Genomic DNA, 11,145 nt, shown 5'->3' with positions numbered 1-11,145 from the left:
TGAATTGCAATTCTTTGCTGCCCCCAAATAAATGCTGGTAAAATAACTGTCTGTTTTATTGTTTTAAGTTAACATTACACCAGGAAATGTATGTCCTACTTACTCAACTCAGTGCCCCTCCACTCCTGTTATTTTGTTTCTGCCAGCAGCGTCAAAAAACAATTAAAAGAGTATTGTTTTGACACATCATGCTATCAATCTCAAAAGGTCAGGCATGTAACACTCCCACCCCCTAACTTACCCTGCTACTCAGGAGCAAAAATCTGAAAATGTAGATGAAAGTTCAGTTTACCTCTGTTAAAAACAAAACAACAGGCCCAAGATGGATTTACTTATGCTAAGCCCAATGTCACCAAATTGAGACATAATTATAGTTTCAGCTCTTCCAGAAATGAAATTTTAAACCAGTCAATCAGGAATCACCTGATCAGTACTAGTTAGGTAATCTGCATGATAGCTTGCTGCCACCCCTAAAGAAAAGTAATCTTCCAATAACTAACCAACTTTTTTTTACCTCATATAACTTCCTTGTTCCTGCTTCCTTCTGCTTATAAAAGTCTTTCATTTTGCACAGACCTCTGAAGTTCCTTTCTATCTGCCACATTTGATGCTGTCCCATATGAATCAATTTTTACTCAAACTCTTAAAAATTTTAATATGCCTCAGATGATCTTTTAAGACTGCACTCTCATGTCCATTGTGGCATTAGTCACAATAGCCAAAATATGGAAACCATCTAAGTGCCCATCAGTGGATGAATGGGTAAAGAAAATGTGATCTATATATACAGTGGAATATTATCTGGCCTTAAAAAAGAAAGAAATCCAGAACTGCTGAACAATCATCGACAGGAAGACACTGGAACTCACCAAAAAAGATACCCCACAACCAAAGACAAAGGAGAAGCTGCAATGAGGCGGTTGGAGGGGCGCAATCACAATAAAATCAAATCCCATAACTGCTGGGTGGGTGACTCACAAACTGGAGAACAATTATACCACAGATGTCCACTCACTGGACTGAAGGTTCTGAGCCCCACATCAGGCTTCCCAACCTGGGGGTCTGGCAATGGGAGGAGGAATTTCCAGAGAATTAGACTTTGAAGACTAGCAGGATTTGATTGCAGGACTTCGACAGGACTGGGGAAAACAGAGACTCCGCTCCTGGAGGGCACACACAAAGTAGTGTGTGCATCAGGACCCAGGGAGAAGGAGAAGTGACCCCATAGGAGACTGAACCAGACCTACCTGCTAGTGTTGGAGGGTCTCCTGCAGAGGCGAGGGGTGGCTGTGGCTCACCGCAGGGACAAGGACACTGGCAGCAGAAATTCTAGGAAATACTCCTTGGCGTGAGCCCTCTCAGAGTCCAACTTAGCCCCACCAAAGAGCCTGTAGCCTCCAGTGCTGGGTCGCCTCAGGCCAAAAAACCAACAGGGAGGGAACTCAGCCCCACCCATCAACAGACAAGCAGATAAAAGTTTTACTGAGCCCTGTCCACCAGAGCAACACCCAGCTCTACCCACCACCAGTCCCTCCCATCAGGAAGCTTGCACAAGCCTCTTAGATAGACTCATCCATCAGAGGGCAGACAGCAGAAGAAAGAAGAACTACAATCCTGCAGCCTGTAGAACAAAAACCACATTCATAGAAAGATAGACAAAATGAAAAGGCAGAGGGCTATGTGCCAGATGAAGGAACAAGATAAAACCCCAGAAAAACAACTAAATGAAGTGGAGATAGGCAACCTTCCAGAAAAAGAATTCAGAAAAATGATAGTGAAGATGATCCAGGACCTCGGAAAAAGAATGGAGGCAAAGATTGAGACGATGCAAGAAAAGTTTAACAAAGACCTAGAAGAATTAAAGAACAAACAGAAATGAACAATACAATAACTGAAATGAAAACTACACTAGAAGGAATCAATAGCAGAACAACAATAAATGAGGCAGAAGAACAGATAAGTGACCTGGAAGACAGAATGGTGGAATTCACTGCTGTTGAACAGAATAAAGAAAAAAGAATGAAAAGAAATGAAGACAGACTAAGAGACCTCTGGGACAAAATTAAAGGCACCACATTCGTATATAGGGGTCCCAGAAGGAGAAGAGAGAGAGAAAGGACCTGAGAAAATATTTGAAGAGATTATAGTTGAAAACTACCCTAACAGGGGAAAGGAAATAGCCACCCAAGTCCAGGAAGTGCAGAGAGTCCCAGGCAGGATAAGCCCAAGGAGAAACACGCCGAGACACATAGTAATCAAAATGGCAAAAATTAAAGATAAAGAAAAATTATTAAAAGCAACAAGGGACAAACGACAAATAACATACAAGGGAACTCCCATAAGATTAACAGCTGATTTCTCAGCAGAAACTCTACAGGCCAGAAGGGAGTGGCATGATATATTTAAAGTGATGAAAAGGAAGAACCTACAACCAAGATTACTCTACCCAGCAAGGATCTCATTCAGATTCGATGGAGAAATCAAAAGCTTTACAGACAAGCAAAAGCTAAGAGAATTCAGCACCACCAAACCAGCTCTACAACAAATGCTAAAGGAACTTTTCTAAGTGGGAAATGCAAGAGAAGAAAAGGACCTACAAAAACAAACCCAAAACAATTAAGAAAATGGTCATAGGCACATACATATTGATAATTACCTTAAATGTGAATGGATTAAATGCTCCAACCAAAAGACAAAGGCTAGCTGAATGTATACAAAAACAAGACCTATATATATGCTGTTCTACAAGAGACCCACTTCAGACCTAGGGACACATACAGACTGAAAGTGAAGGGATGGAAAAAGATATTCCATGCAAAAGGAAATCAAAAGAAAGTTGGAGTACCAATACTCATATCAAATATAATAGACTTTAAAATAAAGAATGTTATAAGAGACAAAGAAGGACACTACATAATGATCAAGGGATCAATCCAAGAAGAAGATATAACAATTATACATATATATGCACCCAACATAGGAGCACCTCAATACATAAGGCAACTGCTAACAGCTATAAAAGAGGAAATTGACAGTAATACAATAATAGTGGGGGACTTTAACACCTCACTTACACCAATGGACAGATCATCCAGAGAGAAAATTAATAAGGAAATACAAGCCTTAAATGACATAATAGACCAGATAGATTTAATTGATATTTACAGGACATTCCATCAGAAAACAGCAGATTCCACTTTCTTCTCAAGTGCACATGGAACATTCTCCAGGATAGATCACATCTTGGGTCACAAATCAAGCCTCAGTAAATTTAAGAAAACTGAAATCATATCAAGCATCTTTTCCAACCACAACGTTATGAGATTAGAAATCAATTACAGGGGGAAAAAAAGGTAAAAAAACACAAACACGTGGAGGCTAAACAATATATTACTAAATAACCAAGAGATCACTGAAGAAATCAAAGAGGAAATCAAAAAATACCTAGTGAAAAATGACAATGAAAAGACGACGATCCAAAACCTATGGGATGGGGCTTCCCTGGTGGTGCAGTGGTTGAGAATCTGCCTGCTAATGCAGGGGACACGGGTTCGGGCCCTGGTCTGGGAAGATCCCACATGCTGCGGAGCAACTAGGCCCGTGAGCCACAACTACTGAGCCTGCGTGTCTGGAGCCTGTGCTCCACAACGAGAGGCCGCAATAGTGAGAGGCCCGCGCACCGCGATGAAGAGTGGCCCCCACTTGCCGCAACTAGAGGAAGCCCTTACACAGAAACGAAGACCCAACACAGCCAAAAAAAAAAAAAAAAAAACCTATGGGATGCAGCAAAAGCAGTTCTAAGAGGGAAGTTGACAGCAAAACAGTCTTACCTCAAGAAACAGGAAAAATCTCAAATAAACAATCTAACCTTACACCTAAAGGAACTAGAGAAAGAAGAACAAACAAAACCCAAAGTTAGTAGAAGGAAAGAAATCATAAAGATCAGAGCAGAAATAAATGAAATAGAAACAAAGAAAACAATAGCAAAGATCAATAAAACTAAAAGCTGGTTCTTTGAGAAGATAAACAAAATTGATAAACCATTAGCCAGACTCATCAAGAAAAAGAGGAAGAGGACTAGAATCAATAAAATTAGAAATGAAAAAGGAGAAGTTACAATGGACACTCAGAAATACAAAGCATCCTAAGAGACTACTACAAACAATTCTATGCCAATAAAATGGACAACCTGGAAGAAATGGACAAATTCTTAGAAAGGTATAACCTTCCAAGAGTGAACCAGGAAGAAATAGAAAATATGAAGAAACCAATCACAAGTAATGAAATTGAAACTGTGATTAAAAATCTTCCAACAAACAAAAGTCCAGGACCAGATGGGTTCACAGATGTACTCTATCAAACATTTAGAGAAGAGCTAACACCCATCCTTCTCAAACTCTTCCAAAAATTGCAGAGGAAGGAACACTCCCAAACTCATTCTACGAGACCACCAACATCCTGATAACAAAACCAGACAAAGATACTACAAAAAAAAGAAACTTACAGATCAATATCACTGGTGAATATAGATGTAAAAATCCTCAACAAAATACTAGCCAACAGAATCCAACAACACATTAAAAGTATCATACACCGTAATCAAGTGGGATTTATCCCAGGGATGCAAGGATTCTTGAATATATGCAAATCAATCTATGTGAAACACCACATTAACAAATTGAAGAATAGAAACCATATGATCATCTAAATAGATGCAGAAAAAGCTTTTGACAAAATTCAACACCCATTCAGGATAAAAACTCTCCAGAAAGTGGGCATAGAGGGAACCTACTTCAACCTAATAGAGGCCATATACGACAAACCCACAGCAAACATCATTCTCAATGGTGAAAAACTGAAAGCATTTCCTCTAAGATCAGGAACAAGATAAGGATGTCCACTCTCACCACTATTATTCAACATAGTTTCGGACGTCCTAGCCACGGCAATCAGAGAAGAAAAAGAAAAAAAATGAATCCAAATTCGAAAAGAAGAAGTAAAACTGTCACTGTTTGCAGATGACATGATACTACACATAGATAATCCTAAAGATGTCACCACAAAACTACTAGAGCTAATCAATGAATTTGGTAAAGTTGCAGGATACAAAATTAATACACAGAAATCTCTTGCATTCCCATACACTAACAACAAAAGACCTGAAAGAAAATTAAGGAAAGAATGCCCTTCACCATTGCAACAAAAAGAATAAAATACCTAGGAATAAACCTACCTAAGGAGGTAAAAAACCTGTACTCAGAAAACTGTAAGACACCGATGAAAGAAATCAAAGATGACAAAAACAGATGGAGTATACCATGTTCTTGGATTGCAAGAGTCAATATTGTGAAAATGACTTTATTCCCCAAAGCAATCTACACATTCAATGCAATCCCTATCAAGTTACCAATGGCATTTTTTACAGAACTAGAACAAAAAATCTTAAAATTTATATGGAAACACAAAAGACCCCAAATAGCCAAAGCAATCTTGAGGGGAAAAAAACGGAGCTGGAGGAATTAGACTCCCTGACTTCAGACTATACTGCAAAGCTACAGTAATCAAGACAAGATGGTACTGGCACAAAAACAGAAATATAGATCAATGGAACAGGATAGAAAGCCCAGAGATAGACCCACACACCTATGGTCAGCTAATCTATGACAAGGGAGGCAAGGATATACAATGGAGAAAAGACAGCCTCTTCAATAAGTGGTGCTGGGAAAACTGGACAGTTACATGTAAAAGAATGAAATTAGAATACTCCCTAACACCATACACAAAAATAAACTCAAAATGGATTAGCAACCTAAATATAAGACCGGATACTATAAAACTCTTAGAGGAAAACACAGGAAGCACACCTTTTGACATAAATCATAGCAAGATCTTTTTTGGCCCACCTCCTAGAGTAATGGAAATAAAACCAAAAATAAACAAATGGGACCTAATGAAACTTCAAAGCTTTTGCACAGCAAAGGAAACCATAAACAAGACGAAAAGACAACTCTCAGAATGGGAGAAAATATTTGCAAATGAAGCAACTGACAAAGGATTAATCTCCAAAATATATAAACAGCTCATGCAGCTCAATATTAAAAAACAAACAACCCAATCCAAAAATGGACAGAAGACCTAAATAGACATTTCTCCATAGAAGACATACAGATGGCCAAGAAGCACATGAAAAGCTGCTCAGCATCACTTATTATTAGAGAAATGCAAATCAAAACTACAATGAGGTATCACCTCATACCAGTGAGAATGGGCATCATCAGAAAATCTACAAACAACAAATGCTGGAGAGGGTGTGGAGTAGAGGGAACCCTCTTGCACTGCTGGTGGGAATGTAAATTGATACAGCCACTATGGAGAGCAGTATGGAGGTTCCTTAAAAAACTAGAAATAGAATTACCATATGATCCAGCAATCCCACTACTGGGCATATAGCCAGAGAAAACCATAATTCAAAAAGACACATGCACCCCAATGTTCATTGAAGCACTATTTACAATAGCCAGGTCATGGAAGCAACCTAAGTGTCCATTGTCAGGTGAATGGATAAAGAAGATGTGGCACATATATACAATGGAATATTACTCAGCCATAAAAAGGAACGAAATTGAGTCATTTGAAGAGACATGGATGGATCTAGAGACTGTCATACAGAGTGAAGTAAATCAGAAAGATAAAAATAAATATCGTATATTATCTCATACATGTGGAATCTAGAAAAACGGTACAGGTGAACCTGTTTGCAAGGCAGAAATAGAGACACAGATGTAGAGAACAAACGTATGGACACCAAGGAGGGAAAGTGGGGGTGGTGGTGGTGTGATGAACTGGGAGATTGGGATTAACATATATACACTAATACGTTTAAAATAGATAACTAATAAGAACCTGCTGTATAAAAAAAATTAAATTAAATTAAAAAAGAAAAAAATCCTGCCGTTTGCAACAACATGGATGAAACTTGCGAGCATTTGTTAAATGAGAAAAAAAAAGAATAATGTATGATCTTACTTATATACAGAATGTAAAACAGTTGAACTTACAAAAACAGAGGGTAGAGGAATGATTTAAAAACTGAGTTTTTTTTCAAACTGGTGAAGCTATGTTGATGATCTTAGCCACCTCTTGTAGCACAAGTTTCTTTTCGGGTCTGTAATAAATTCAATGACACAGAAGGCAAATAACTGTGTGGTAAAGGGTGCAGGCATGGGAGCCAGAGTGCCCAGTTGTGAAGGCAGCCCCTTGTCTCTCACAATTCAGCTGCCTGAATCGTCACAACTCATTTTCCTTGGCCTCACTTTCCTCATCAGTGTAACGCGGGTAATAGTACCTGCTTCACAGACTGTGGCTGAGGATTGAACAAATTAACACATGTGAAGTGCTTGGACCAGTGTCTGACCCAGTAAATGATCAACCAATTTTAGTTATCATTGGTAAGTGCAAAAGAATTGTTCACGTAATTGGAGGCTCATTCATTTTTAACATAAATCTTCTTTAAAAGTGTTACAAAAACTTCATTTTTCTCTTGTTCATCATATTAAACTTTTTTGAATACCCATTACATACCAATGCATTTGTACTAAGCGCTGGGGACAAACTATAAATTTTATATGTATATAAATGATCTGGCCTCAAATAACTTGCCATCTGCTGGTGGAGTAAGGGGAGGGCGCTGGTAGCGCATGCTCACAAGGGCGCAGCGCGATTGAATACGGGCACAGCCCAGGGTTGGGGGTGGAGGGAGACCCAGAGGGTTGCCCAGAGAAGGATAAGGGAACTTTCTAATCTGGATATTTTAAGTGGTAAAAATTTGTAATTAACCATGTTGAAAGGGGGTCTTATGAACACGTGTCTCATCATGCTTACAGATTAATCAACATACATGCCCAGGTGTAAATGTTTCTTGGATATTTGCACCCTTCATTAAAATTACCAGTGATTGTGCAAGTCTAAAAGGCAGACAGACCTCCAGTGGCTTACTACACTGCCTATAGAGCTGTTTGCTTTTAAATAAACACTTAAACTGCGGAGGTTTAAAAATCACTGGATCTGCTTCTTCAAGAGGGCTGGATTATTAGCTGTTGTTTCCTGAAGCTGCTATTCTGCTTACATTTCTAAGTTTGTTATTTGTAATTTGCTGTGGACAGAGAAATTAGGTAAGCATGTTTATTAGGATTATATTTAAAATCAAATATAACAGATTTAGTAGTCTCACCTGACAGGAAAGTGGAAGCATTTGTAAATGGATTTTTATGCGGTAGTGTGTGGGGTGGACTGTAGTGGTTTTTGGAGGCTGATTTGCTTATTTCCTGGTCCTTAGGTGGCTCTGGTTGCATTTGATGGGATAGTGACTTCTTGGTAATTAAATGATCTAAATTCTACTTATAGTGACATTTTTCTAACAGAAGGTGTGCCTCTCTTCTAGTATTTCAGTATGTATTAGGTTCACTTTTATCCTACTTGTCACCATCTTCATTTTTTATGAGCTCGAATCATATCCTCTCTCATCCTTCCTTGTCTCTATAGTCTTCACACTTAAATCTAAGGTCCACAGCAGTTTCTCTAACCTATTGAGTTTGTTGCTGAGATGGATCGTACCTGGCACACTCCTATCTAGCCTTCAGAGCCCAGCTCAAATACCCACTCTGAGAAATGTTTTCTTAGGATGAATCATCTTTCTCATGCAGAATTGTTTATATCTGTACTTCCATAACACTTTTAATCCTTCTACTGTAACTTTTAATGTATGTAACATGTTTATATCTATGTGCCTATCTTCTTAGTTGGATTAGGGCTTTTTTGAGGTCAGGTCCATCCATCTCTCAAAGTGCATTACCAAAAATTGTCACTTGCTGATTATTGATTGCACAAAAAGATGGTGTTTTATGGCTTGCACTCATTTTCTTTTCAATGATACCCATCATTTGTGAGATACCCTACCCAGTCATCCACTCATCCTCCCACCACACAGACATGTGGTCACGTGCACGTGCACATGCACACACACACACACACACACACATATGTTGAACTCATGCTTATAATATCAAAGGTTATTTTTCTTTAATTGTACTGTTAGGTCCACTTATTTAAAACTTCCTGCATTTAAGAAGCCTTGCTATAGCTGCAGTTTATAACTCTCGATTTTGCATTTCTGTAGCTTTTGGAGTGCAGTTTGATGTTGTTGGCTTAGCTGGGAGGGGCTAAGTTCAGGAGTTCAGCTGGGCAGGAGGAAGGAGCTGACAAGTACTGTAAATTGTATGCGCTAGATGTCAAATTCCACAATGTGGGGAGAGTTGGCATCTAGTTGTATCTGTCAAGCAGTCATTCCCCTGAAAGCAACATTTCTCTTCGAGAAGTTGCTGTTTACCCATAACGATGTAATTCTGTTGAAGATGACTTCAGCGACTGGTCAGCCGCTCATCTTCCAGACTGAGGCACTCATGGTCCTTTCCCGAAAACTTTAAAGTCTGGAAAAGGGGTGGATTGAGGTAGAATTGGGGATGGGGTATGAAATTTGTGACCTGGTGTAGGTGTGGAGTTGCCTCCTCTTCTTGTCTGAACAAGGACTTTTCTAAGACAGAGGGAAACAGACCAGTGATCCTAATCTAGGCAGAGGCCCTGTGGAAAGAGTAGAGACCCCAGGATTCTACGGGTAGAGAAACCAGGGTTGAGACCAGGACCCCACTGGAGCCAAGCTCTGGCATAGCATCCTTGCATGTTTCCTGCTTCATTTCCACTCTTCTCAGATTGGTGGTGAAACTGATCACATCCTAGGTGAGTGAGATAAGTATCCTAAGGAAGAGTGGGCAGGGGAAGGGAGAAGAGAAAGGACACCCGGGTGTTTCACTGTACTTATTAACCTCAGATTGATCCTGAGGGACTCTGAATCCTTTACCCATACAAGGGTTTGCCTTTGTCTAGCATGTTCTCTGTCTAGTATATAAACTAATTTACTGCACTTCATCCAAACATCATGGAAGCATAGCTATCTTTGAGTTGTTATTTGTGCAGAACTCTATCAGTAACTTTTAACAAGTAAATAGTAGTTCTTTTGAATTAAGATTTCTGTTAATATTTACTTAGTGCACATTTATTGAGCTGCCACTAATGTCAGCCATCAGAGTATATGAAGATAAAAGGTTCATTTAAACAGTTAGGCTCAAACTCCAAGTAGCTTACAATCTAGCACAAGAGGAAAAAAAAACACACACACACACAAAACACAGATAAGTGCATAACAAACCACAAGGCAAGGTATAATATAATAGAGGTCATAAAAATCATATTTAATAGGTGAGTTTGGTAGAAAAATAGATGGTTTTCAGCTGAGGGGAATCAGGGCTAGCTTTATTCAAGATCCTTGTAAAGCTTGGGTGGCCCTGTCAGGTCCTGCTGATTCAACTGCATTCCAGATGTCAGTCAGGTCTAGGATTTCCAGTGTACATAGTGATTCAACATATTTCCATGTTTTCAATCTGTCAGGTAAAAAGCCCTTCTACATTTCCAGGTTTCAAGGTAGGGAGACCAAGGGAGAAAGGGAGACCAAGGGAGACCAAGGGAGACCAAGGTAGGGACAAGGAACAGTGGAGAGATACAAGAGGCAAAGATAGAAAAATGGAAGGAGAGTTTGGTATCAAATTCTACAGGTAGAATTGACAAATGTTAGAACGCAGTGTAGTATAAAATCAAAAGAGGAGCATGATTCATGATCAATGAAATTGGTCAGAGATGAAGACCATCGATCCACACTCCTTCACTTTCCCTTAAGACCAAGGGTGTGCATTTTCGAATTTCTGATATCTTCATTGAACGTGAGGATCAAGGTCAACCAAGACTTTGACTTCACATACATGGTAGCAAATGACAAATTAGGCAGCAAATATAAATTACTAAGGGAAAGAATATTTTTAGGTAATTTGGTTAAGCAATGAAAAAAAATGGCATCACTTGGAGTGCACCAAAATGCTGTGACTACATCCTTCCTTGTCCTACAGATTGCATTCCCACCTGGAAACTATGGTTTAACAAGCTGCACAGTGCCTTAAACACAGAAGCTGATTAATAATTACCTGCTTGATTGCTTGAATTCTTCATATAATTGTTCTCTAAGTATTGGCCCAGCACTAC

This window comes from Balaenoptera ricei, chromosome 3, assembly GCF_028023285.1.
Source record: "Balaenoptera ricei isolate mBalRic1 chromosome 3, mBalRic1.hap2, whole genome shotgun sequence".
Lineage (NCBI taxonomy): Eukaryota > Metazoa > Chordata > Mammalia > Artiodactyla > Balaenopteridae > Balaenoptera > Balaenoptera ricei.
This window is presented reverse-complemented; position numbering follows the sequence as displayed.